Source organism: Bufo bufo, chromosome 3 (assembly GCF_905171765.1).
Source record: "Bufo bufo chromosome 3, aBufBuf1.1, whole genome shotgun sequence".
NCBI lineage: Eukaryota > Metazoa > Chordata > Amphibia > Anura > Bufonidae > Bufo > Bufo bufo.
In genome coordinates this window covers 593,825,196-593,836,991 of record NC_053391.1, presented here as the reverse complement: position 1 = coordinate 593,836,991, position 11,796 = coordinate 593,825,196, and the positions used below count along the sequence as shown (strand labels likewise).

At 44.2% G+C, this 11,796-nt stretch overlaps 1 protein-coding gene across 4 annotated transcripts in view; it reads left to right on the top strand.

The window, feature by feature from the left end:
• Positions 1-1,187: 1,187 nt before the first annotated feature.
• VDR (vitamin D receptor) overlaps positions 1,188-11,796 on the top strand; it is a 227,083-nt gene continuing 216,474 nt past the window's right edge. For 3 of the 4 annotated variants that reach the window (XR_005777732.1, XM_040425878.1, XM_040425881.1), the window contains exon 1: positions 1,188-1,257. The gene's annotated coding sequence lies outside the window, so the exon portion shown is untranslated. Of the gene's footprint in view, positions 1,258-8,093; positions 8,120-11,796 lie in introns of those variants that run through there. The other variant, XM_040425880.1, reaches the window with a different exon arrangement.

Below are 11,796 nucleotides of genomic sequence, written 5' to 3'. Positions count from 1 at the left end.
GGGAGTGTATGACCGGGTATTGTAGTAACTTATTGTATGGCTGGGTATTGTAGTAACTTTTTGTATGGCTGGGTATTGTAGTAATTGTATGGCTGGGTATTGTAGTAAGTTATTGTAATGCCGGGTATTGTAGTAAGTGATTGTATGGCAGGGCATTGTAGTAACTTATTGTATGGCTGGGTATTGTAGTAATTGTGTGGCTGGGTATTATAGTAAGTAATTGTATGCCTGGGTATTGTAGTACGTGAGTGTATGACCGGGTATTGTAGTAACTTATTGTATGGCTGGGTATTGTAGTAACTTATTGTATGGCTGGGTATTGTAGTACGTGAGTGTATTGCTGGGTAATGTAGTAAGGGAGTGTATGGCTGGGTATTGTAGTAAGTGATTGTATGGCTGGGTATTGTAGTAACTTTTTGTATGGCTGGGTATTGAAGTAACTTTTTGTATGGCTGGGTATTGTAGTAATTGTATGGCTGGGTATTGTAGTAAGTTATTGTAATGCTGGGTATTGTAGTAAGTGATTGTATGGCAGGGCATTGTAGTAACTTATTGTATGGCTGGGTATTGTAGTAATTGTGTGGCTGGGTATTATAGTAAGTAATTGTATGCCTGGGTATTGTAGTACGTGAGTGTATGACCGGGTATTGTAGTAACTTATTGTATGGCTGGGTATTGTAGTAACTTATTGTATGGCTGGGTATTGTAGTAATTGTGTGGCTGGGTATTATAGTAAGTAATTGTATGCCTGGGTATTGTAGTACGTGAGTGTATGACCAGGTATTGTAGTAACTTATTACTATGGCTGGGTATTGTAGTAATTGTGTGGCTGGAGCTGTATCAGTCTATAACATATAGAGAACTTGAGCGATTCATTCCTGGAGAGGAAGGGAAGGGTTAAGCTGCCCCCGCCCCCGAGCCGGTGACAGTGCAGTGTGAATGGGGCACTGAGTGAGGGAGGACGTGCCCTGCTCGTCAGCTGCTCCTCTCCTCCCACTGCCGGGACATTCCCCTCTCCGCCCGCCAGGCCGGGGAAACTTGTCACGTCCTTTAAATGTGTTTTTCCCCCAGTTCCTCTGACTGGAAACTGCGTGTACGGTACGGACCGAGGTGTGTACGGACGGAGCCGGTACGGACCGAGGTGTGTACGGACGGAGCCTGTACGGACCGAGGTGTGTACGGACGGAGCCTGTACGGACCGAGGTGTGTACGGACGGAGCCGGTACGGACCGAGGTGTGTGCAGAGGTGGCTACAAGGTAACGCGCTGTGTGACTGGCGGACTCTCCGCTCTCTTACTGACATGACTTCGTTGAGCAAAGGTTGTAGTGGTGGAGCGAATATGTGTAGGATCACATGCTGCTGGATGTGGAGTGTGTTGTGTATGATGGGAGTAGTTGTACATTCCCGGCTCCTCCATATTACCAGGTGCTCCTGTCATGTTCCATATTCAGATTTCCTCTCATTCAGGTACAGAAGGTCTGGACTCAGCCCTGAGACACACACACTCACACTCACACTCACACGTCCTCCTGATGTTTTTTTTATTGTGTTTTTTAAACACTTTTGAATGGATGAGAAACTTCTGGTCGGTGTCAGGACATAGCGCGTCCCTCGCAGGGCGATGGGTCCAGTCCCCGCTGTTTTGTTCCTGTTCATGTTTCGTTTGACTTTTTAAGGGGCTTTTCATATTGCTGTTTTGCAAAAAAAAAAAATATATATATATTTAACTAGGCTGCATCGCCCAGCTAAAGGGTGTATACGTTAACTGATGTTTTTTTCTTTTATTTATTTTTTATACTAGTGAACCCTATGGTGATGGGTGCCACTTTGTGGCATCCGTTTAGGCCTCTTTCACACTACCGTTTTTTTCTTCCGTTTTGCGGTCCGTTTTTTGCGGTCCGTATACGGTCCGTATACGGAACCATTCATTTCAATGGGTCCGCAAAAAAACGGAATGTGTTCCGTATGCATTCCGTTTCCGTATTTCCGTTTTTCCGTGCCGTGAAAAGATAGAACATGTCCTATGTTTGTCCGCAAATCACGGTCCGTGGCTCAATGCAAGTCAATGGGTCCGCCAAAAAAACTGAACACATACAGAAATGCATCCGTATGTCTTCCGTTTCCGTTCCGTTTTTTGCTGAACCATCTATTGAAAATGTTATGCCCCGCCCAATTTTCTCTATGTAATTACTGTATACTGTATATGGCATACGGAAAAACGGAACGGAAAAACGGAACAGAAACGGAGACACAACGGAACCCAAAAACGGGACAACGGATCCGTGAAAAACGGAACGCAAAACACTGAAATGGACATACTGTAGTGTGAAAGAGGCCTAACCCGTATGTCATGTATATACGATGAATGTGGGGAAAAACGTGATGTGAACGGCCCCTAAGACAGGGTTGTCAGAAGGTGTCGGAGGATGGGGATCAATAACTACACCTGGCACCTCTCCAGGAACCTTTCCCGGGTGCCTTATTCTATATAAAATGTCCTCGCCTCTCCCCGTTCCTGCACTACCACCATAGACAGAGTCCTGAAATATTCCTAGGTGTTGGGACATTGTTTGCGGCAGAGTCCAGAGGGGTAACGTAGGAATAGAGTGAGGTGAGGCTCTCCATATCTGGTCTGGAGTCTGTACTTGGGGGTAATCTGGCAAAGGGGTCTGTATTAGGTGGGAGTTTGGTCTGGATCTGTATTTAGGGAGGCCTCTGGCATGGGATCTGTCTTGGGAGTCTTGGATGGGGTCTGTATTAACAGGTCAGGGGTCTTTATTTAGGGGAGAGTCCAGCCTGGGGTCATTTTTTGGGGGGCAGTCTGGCATGGGGGTCTGAATTAAGGAGGAGTATGAAGTCTGTATTAATACGGAGTCTGGTCTGGGGTCTGTAATTAGTGGGGTGTCTGGGATAGGGTCTGCATTAAGGGGGAGTCTTGGATCTGTATTAACTGGAATCCTTTCAGAGGTTTGTATTTGGGGGGCATCTAGTATAATATTTAGGGGGTGTCTGGTATGGGGCAGTCTTGCTTGTGGTCTGTATTAAGGGGGAGACCAGTCGGGGGTCTATATGAATGGGGAGTGTGGTCAGGGGTCTGTATTATTTCAGGGGCTCGTTTACGTTGTATTTTAGGTACTCTAGGTTATGTATTTGTTTAGCGGGTCTGGTCTGGGGTCTGTACTTAGGGGCAATCTGGCATGGGCTCTGTATTACTGGGGAGTTTGGTCTGGAGTCAGTATTTCGGGAGGCATCTGGCATGGGGTCTGTATTAAGGGGAGTTTGGGGGTCTGTATTAACATAGAGTGCGGTCAGGGGTCTGTACTTAGGAGTGAGTCCAGCCTGAGGTCTGTATTTTTGGGTCAGTCTGGTATGGAGGTCTGTATTAGGAGGAGTCTCGGGTCGGTCTTAATGGGGGGTCTGGGGTCTGTATTTAGGGAGGTTTCTGGCATAGGATCTGTATCAAAGGGAAATCTTGGGTCTAAATTAATGGTTAATGGGACTCCTGTCAGGGGTTTGTATTGGGGGGGGGGGCATCTAATATGGGATCTGTAGTTAGGGGGAGTCTGGCATGCGATCCTTTTTAAGAAGGAGTCTGGTCTGGGGTCTGTAATAAGGGAGAGTCCAGTCTAGATACAGTATTTAGGGGTGTCTGCTATAGGGTCTGTAATTAATGGGATGTCTGGCATAGGGTTTGCATTAAGAGGGACACTGGTTTGGAGTCTGTATTAATGGGGAGTCGAGTCAGTGGTCTGTATTATTTCAGGGACTCAAAAGGTTCGTGTTTAGGTCGTATTATAGGTACTCTAGGTTATGTATTTGTTTTGAGGGTCTGCATTTGTTTAGCTGAGCAGATCTCCCGTGGTCTGTATTACTTTATTGTCATTTCACAAGAAGCACAGGAAAATAAATTACAAGCATACAATTCAAGCTAAAGGGGTTCTCTGGGAATTAAGAAAATGAAAATAATTAAATATTACTTTTATTATAAAAAATATTCTCAAATAACGTTCATTAGGTATAATGGCTCGTTTTCTCCGGGGAGCGATCATTAGGGGAGAAAAAATGGCCGCCGTCCTATTAGTGCACACAAAACCTGTCCTAATCACACAGGAGGACAAGTTACTTTAGAACACTGAGCTAAAGAGCTGCCTCATCCTCCTCTCTGCTCTACTTGTCAGGGGTTATGATCCTGAATACAGTTGATAAGATCTTCAGCTGAATCTCTGTAGGAATGAAGACATAAGGGTCCATTCACACGTCCGCAACTGTTTTGCGGTCTGCAAATTGTGGATCCGCAAAACACGGACACCGGCCATGTGCGTTCCGCATTTTGCAGACCGCACATGGCCAGCACTATAATAGAAATGCCTTTTCTTGTCCGTGGCTGCGGACAAGAATAGGACATGTTCTATTTTTTTGCGAGGCCGCGGAACGGAAGTGCGGATGCGGACAACACACTGTGTGCTGTCCGCATCTTTTGCGGCCCTATTGCAAATGAATGGGTCCGCACCTGTTCCGCAAAATTGCGGAACGGATGCGGACCCATTTTGTGGATGTGTAAATGGACCCTAAGGAGACCTGAAGTACAGAGAGGATGGACAGGACAGACTGTGGTAATAGAGGCTACTTACAAGTGCTGCTGCTCATTACCCCCTCCCTCCTCTCTGTAATTCATATCCCCTCATGAACTCCATTCCCACATCGATTCGGCTAAAGTTCTTATCAGCTGAATTCAGGATCATAATCCCTGATGAGCAGAGAGGAGGATGAGGCAGCTCTTTAGCTCAGTGTTGTGAAGTAACTTGTACTCCTGTGTGATTAGGACAGGTTTTGTGTGCACTGATAGGACGGTGGCCATTTTATTTCTCCTAATGATCGCTCCCCGGACAAAACAAGCCATTCTAAGTAATGAAAGTTATTTGGGAATATATTGATAATAAAGTAATATTTAAGTATTTTAATTTTCTTAATTCCTAGACAACCCCTTTTAAAAGAGAGAGAACTATAAAAACAGTACATATAGAAATAAATAAAATTAATAATGGCCCTAACAATTAATCTCATTATCTAAAAATCGAATTGCTCACGGATAAAAACTTTTTATTCATATTGATTTGTGTTACATCGCAAACTCCTAGACCCTTCCTTCACTTCTATGGGAGTTAAAAGAAGAGTTTCACAGCAGCTGGAGTGCTGCTCCCTGTCCTATACCTTCTTCCAGGTGCCATAAGATTAAACAGACCCCAATAATGCTTCTTGCTTTCTGAGCCCCCCCGTCTTTCAGCCACATTCTCAATGCTTTCAGTTGCCTTTGCTACTTTACGCGTTGCCTTATTTTCCGTACTGGTACCGCCTCCATACCATAAAGTAATAATATTACATAACACGCTTTCTACTGTAACTTGATAAAAAGTTCTAAGTGCAGGAGAACTAAAAGGAGCTCTCTTTAACCCTTTCCCGACCGTCCAACGTAAATTTACGTTGGTAGCCAGGCATTTAAAAATGGCGCCTGCTGGCACGTGCACTAATGCCCGCAACCAGATGTAATACAGGCTGCAGACTTTTAATCCTTCAGATGCCGTGGTCAAAGTGAGCACTTCCGAGTGTTCTTCGGCTCTCCCCGGCAGGGATCAGGGGAGTCGGAGCGTGTGTGCGGCAGCCGCTGTCCTCCGTTTCTATGGAACCCCTGACTGTGGCTCCATAGGAACCTAGTAAAATGCTAATGCATTGGAGTGTATGAGACAAGCAATCTGACGATTTCTTGTTATAGCTCCCTGTAGGAACTATAAAAATGTGTAAAAAAAAAAAAAGTATAAAAAAAAAAATAAATTAAAAAATTCTAATACCCCTCTTTCCCCAAAGTGTAAATAAAATGGTATAATAAAAAAGTACAGATCTCCCTCACACAGCTCCATACACATAACTACAAAACAGTTAGAGGGGTGAGAATATGGCGATGAAAAGAAATAAAACATTTTTCAAAGTCCCCCCCCCCCCCCCAGTATTAAAATGCTAGAAAAATCTATACATATGTGGTATCACCGTAATCATACAGACACGAAGAATAAAAGTAACAGGTCAGTTTTACCGCGTAGGAAATGGTGTAAGAAAACCCCCCTATAAAACTGTGGCAGAATGTTGTTGTTTTTTTTATAATTCCACCCCATTTGGAATTTTATTTTCCTGCTTCCCACCACATTTTATGTAACTGTAGACGGTGCCAATGGAAAGTGCAAAAATAAGCCCTCGTACGGCTCTGTGAATGAAAAATTAAAAAAAAGTTATGGCTTTCGGAGGGCTGCGAGTAAAAAGACATTAAAGAGTTAATTGCCCCCGGGGTGGGGATTGGCGTTGATTCGCCTTTTTAGCTAACGCTGAGGTATGCAAAGACTCCCTATCTGAAACATGCACCCCGAGAACAATCTCAACCAATGTACTATTGCTATCAATGGGCTCATACCCTTCTAAAAGGCAATCACTAAGGGCTCCGGCACACGACTCCTCCCGGCCGAGTGCTCGCCGCCATGATTTTTTTTTTCTCCTGCAGAAATGTCCTATCCTTGACCGCAAAACGACAAGAATAGGACATGTTCTATTTATTTGCGGGGCCGCGGGAACGAGCATATGGATGCAGACAGCACACAGTGTGCTGTCTGCAACTTTTGAGGCCCCATTGGGATGAATGGGTCCGCATCCGATCTGCAAAAAACGCGGATCGGACGTGGACTGAAAATACGGCTGTGTGCATGAACCCTAACTCCATTAGAGACTTGCACGCCACGGGTATATATTGATAATTGCATGTTTTCTTTCAATACTGTGTGATATCCGCGCTCGCAGTGGATTCAGCTGACTTTTATGTACTATGTGTGGGCACGTATAGCTAGAAGACTTGGCTCATTTTAGGGCAGGCTGCAGATTTTTGAAATCTCTCCTCTGTGGGCTCAGTAGCCTGTACCCCAAACTGGTACATTTGTACCTATAGTGCGGCAGCGATCACAGCAGGAGAGACGTCTCTTTACTCACAGAGGACTGGATACGATTGAAGCAAACTCTCAGCAGTGAGCAGAATTTTTGCATTCTCTGGATGTTATCAGGAAGGTCTTATTTAGGCCCCTTTCACACTGCTGTATGGCTATTTCAGTGTTTTGCGGTCCGTTTTTCACAGATCCGTTGCTCCGTTGTGTTTCCGTTCTGTTTTTCCGTTCCGTTTTTCTGTATGGCATATACAGTAATTACATAGAAAAAAATTAGGCTGGGCATAACATTTTCAATAGATGGTTCCGCAAAAACGGAACGGATACGAAAGACATACAGATGCATTTCCGTATGTGTTCCGTTTTTTTTGCGGACCCATTGACTTGAATGGAGCCACCGAACGTGATTTGTGGGCAATAATAGGACATGTTCTATCTTTCAATGGAACGGAAATACGGAACTGGAATGCATACGGAGTACATTCCGTTTTTTTTGCGGAACCATTGAAATGAATGGTTCCGTATACGGAACGCAAAAAACGGCCCGCAAAACGAAAAAAAAAACGGTAGTGTGAAAAAGGCCTAAGGGTCCATTAACACATCCGTAAGTGTTCTGCGGATCCACAAATTGCGGATCCGCAAAACACGGACACTGGCAATGTGCATTCCGCAATTTACGGACCGCACATCGCCGGCACTATAATAGAAAATGCTTAATCTTGTCCGCAATTGCGGACAAGAATAGGACATGTTCTATTTTTTGCGGAAGTGGAAGCACGGATGCGGAAGTGCAGATCCGGACAGCACATTCCGGCCCCATTGAAAATTAATGGGTTTGCACCCGTTACGCAAAATTGCGGAACGGATGCGGACCCATTTTGCGGACATGTGAATGGACCCTTAGGGTGCATCAGCTTTCCATTCTTGTGATCTGTCAGAAGAAGAGAGAGAGAAACAAAGCGCATGTAGTACTTTTTTTCCCGTCTAAAAAAACGGATCTCAGCTGGAAATGGCTCAAGCGGATGATAACTGATACAACCGGATCCATTTTTTTTTTTTTTTATTCTCTCTTCTTCTGACAGATCAGAAGAATGGAAACCTAAACAGTGATGTGAAGGCCTCTTTCACACTGGCATCACGGGTGAGGGCCAGATGCGTTCAGGGTGCATTGCGGAAAACCCGCGCGAGTAGGCACGCAATTGCAGTCAGCTTTGACTGCAATTGCGTTCCGATGCTCAGCTTTTTCTGCGCGAGTGCAATGCGTTTTGCACGCGCGTGAGAAAAAGCTCAATGTGGTACCCAGAGCCGAACCCGGACTTCTTCACTGAAGTTCAGGTTTGGGTTTGGTGTTCTGTAGATTTTATTATTTTCCCTTATAACATGGTTATAAGGGAAAATAATAGCATTCTGAATACAGAATGCAAAGTCAAATGTCACTTGAGGGTTAATCGCGCAGCCGGGATCTTCTTTGTTCTTCTTGAAGGACCTGCAAAAGGACCTTCGCTGACGTCATCGCGCTCACCATGTGGTAAGCGCGGTGACGTTAGTGTCCGGGTCCTTCAAGAAGAACAAAGAAGAGGATTCCGGCTGCGCGATCAAGTGGATGAGGTGAGTAATGTTTTTATAATTTTTTAACCCTCAAGTGACATTTGACTTTACATTCTGTATTTAGAATGCTATTATTTTCCATTATATTATAATGGAAAATAACAAAGTAAATGGGGTCCCGGGTCGCTCATTCCTCGTCTCCTTAGCAACCATCCGTGAAAATCGCATCGCAGCCCCATTCATTTCTATGGGGCCTGCGTTGCATGAAAAACAGAATATAGAACATGGTGCGATTTTCATGCATAGCACAAGCGATGCGTGAAAAACATCGCTCATGTACACAGCCCCATTGAAATGAATGGGTCCGGATTCAGTGCGAGTGCAATGCGTGAGGTGAACGCATTGCACCCGCGTGGTATACTCGCCCGTGTGAAAGGGGCCTTAGGAGGCCAATAACTTGGTTGGTAGTAGGGCTAGTTAACCAAGGACCTTAGATCTTATCAAATATGTCAGGGCATTAGTGGGAGATATAAGTAAGTTTATATAGTGGGAGTAACTTGTTAATTTACCGGATCTGGTAGGCTTTTTTGGGTGTTTCCAGTTGAATAAAGTAACTTTCTTAACATAATAAAATGACAATTCATATGAAGTAAGGAAGACCACACTGAGGGGAAAATCATCCACCAACCCAAAAATCAAACCTTGGGATGAAGTATTCTAGGGGCAGTCAAATGGGTCTCCATAGATTCCATAGAAATGCCTCTTGTCAGGAAGGGTGGGTTCACATCTGTGTTCTGGATTCCGTTATGGCTTTCCGTTATAACGGAAACCATAAGGGTCCACAAAACGGGTCCGCATCCGTTCCGCAATTTTGCAGAACAGGTGCGGACCCATTCATTTTCAATGGGGCCGGAATGTGCTGTCCCCATCCGCGTTCGCGTATCCGTAAAAAAAATAGAACATGTCCTATTCTTGTCCACGGACAAGAAAATGCATTTTCTATGAGAGCGCCGGTGATGTGCGGTCCGCAAAACACATACGGATGTGTGAATGGTCCCTAAGATGGAAGTCAAAACGGAAGCCTTTAGAGGCATTCCGTCTTAATAGAAGTCTATGGGGAAGCATAACGGATCCGTCTGGGTCTCGTTATGCAAGACGGAAAACAAAGTACTGTCAACAGGACTTTTTTTTTCTCTCTTCTTCATAACGGAAACCAGACTGATCCCTTATGCTTCCCCATAGACTTTTATTAAGACGGAAAGCAAAACGGAATGCCTTTTAAATGCAGCATCCGTCCTTCCGTCTTATGGATTCCGTTATTTTTCGTTATAACCATTTTATAACAGAATCCAGAACGCAGATGTGAACCTACACTAAAGTCTGCAAAATTCTCCCAGAACATACTGCAGGTCAATTTATTCTCGGCGTGTGGAAGAGGAATCTGCAGTGTATGTGAACGCATGCAGGCTGCAGAAAGCAAACGGTTGAGAATTTTTAATTACAATCAATTATAAAAAATGCTTTTGTCATATAGTAGCTGTAAAAAAAAAAATAGTGTGTGGGTGTTCATACCCTTTAATGTTCACTTTTTAGTTTCCAATCCAATAAAGGAGCTCTCTAAGGCCAGGGACCAGTGGTCAGGGGGCTGGAAATGGCACAAAAGTAAAAAAAAACAAAATCTGTGACATAAGCTCAGTGGTCATGTACTGTTCCTGCACGGGTCACTGCTGATACGTGTAGATAGCATTTCACACTTTTGTTCCTGTGAGGACCACAAGCTTTGGATATAGAAGCTTGCTGCAGGACCTAGAACACTCATGACAGGTGACTCTGACCACTGGTTTCCAGTCTTGGAGAACCCCTTTAATAGCGGACAATCTCTGCAGAAGACTCCCTTTTAGTATACAGCTTTTCCCATAGTGCTGTCCTAGTCACGATAGACCCTGCAAGGTAATGATGGATGATAGAGAAAATTTCATTTTAAGACCTTCATTTTAAGAATGGTCAGTAAAACTTCTGGCCATGCGTCTCGAATATGAAATCCACTCTTTTATGTGAATGGTCCACTCTTATGGGGAAAATCGACAGATTATCTCTGGTCCTTAGGCAGCATTCACACATGCAGTAACCTGATGCAACAGGCTGCTCTGGCAAAGAAGAGCCTGCCGGAGTTCATGCCAGATACTGCCGGCCACTGCTGGACTCCATAGACCTGTGATGGCTTAACCTCCGGCACTCCAGCTGTGGTAAAGCTACAACTCCCAAGATGTACACTTGCTTGGCTGTTCTCAGAACTCCACAGAAATGAATGGAGCATGCTGGGAGTTGTAGTTTCACCACAGCTGGAATTCTGGAGGTTAGCCATCACCTCCATATAATGAGACCTGGCCACTTTCCAACATGAGTGTTCCTGGAAAAGAACCCAGTCATATCTCATTACAGTCTGTGGGGCATGGCGGTGAGTGGCAGTATCCGGATCCCATGCTGGAATCCCATGAACTCTGGCAGGCTCTTCTCTGCCAGAACAGCCTGCCGGATGAAGTTACAGTGCATGTGAATGGAGTCTTAACAGCCCAAAGTTGTTGCAATATATGCTAACAACTGAATTGTGACATGTGCCTTTTTACTGCTTCATTTAGCTTGGTTACAGTCTTTAGGATATCTCCCACCATATGGTCATGCCTTTTTATCTTACTTTGCTTAAAGAGCTGCTAAGGCCCTGCCTTACTGCCTTTTTGTCTACTACTTGTGTCATTTTTATTTCCTTTTGGCTTGAAATCTTTTTCTGCATACTTTCCGCAAATGCGATGAGCTTCAGAGGCATTTCGCGTTAAACAGGGCTCTATATATGCACATCTGGGCCGTATCCCTTAATATGGCTGGATAACAACCTATTGTTTAATCAAGTTTTTATGTTAAACATATTTTTAGTTGATTTTTTTTTTTTTCTATCTATATTTAAAAAATAATCCTAAAATCCTGCAGTTTTCATGCTAGCCAAGATTGTGGACTACTATACTTGGTAAAATCCTAGAAATGCTGGATGACTTGGAACTGATGGATAAGGCGACGTTCACATCTGTCGTAGGGGTAACAAAGTTGGAGTTTTACAAAGCACATCAACATAGTCCATATAGTACTCAGGAAGACTTGGCAAATGTTCAGGGCCGCTAAAGAGTCTGGCGACAGACGAGAAGACACGCAGAAGCACTTTATTATCCATATTTGACATCTAGAGTAGCTTTGCCATAGTTTGTGGCCAAATGAATT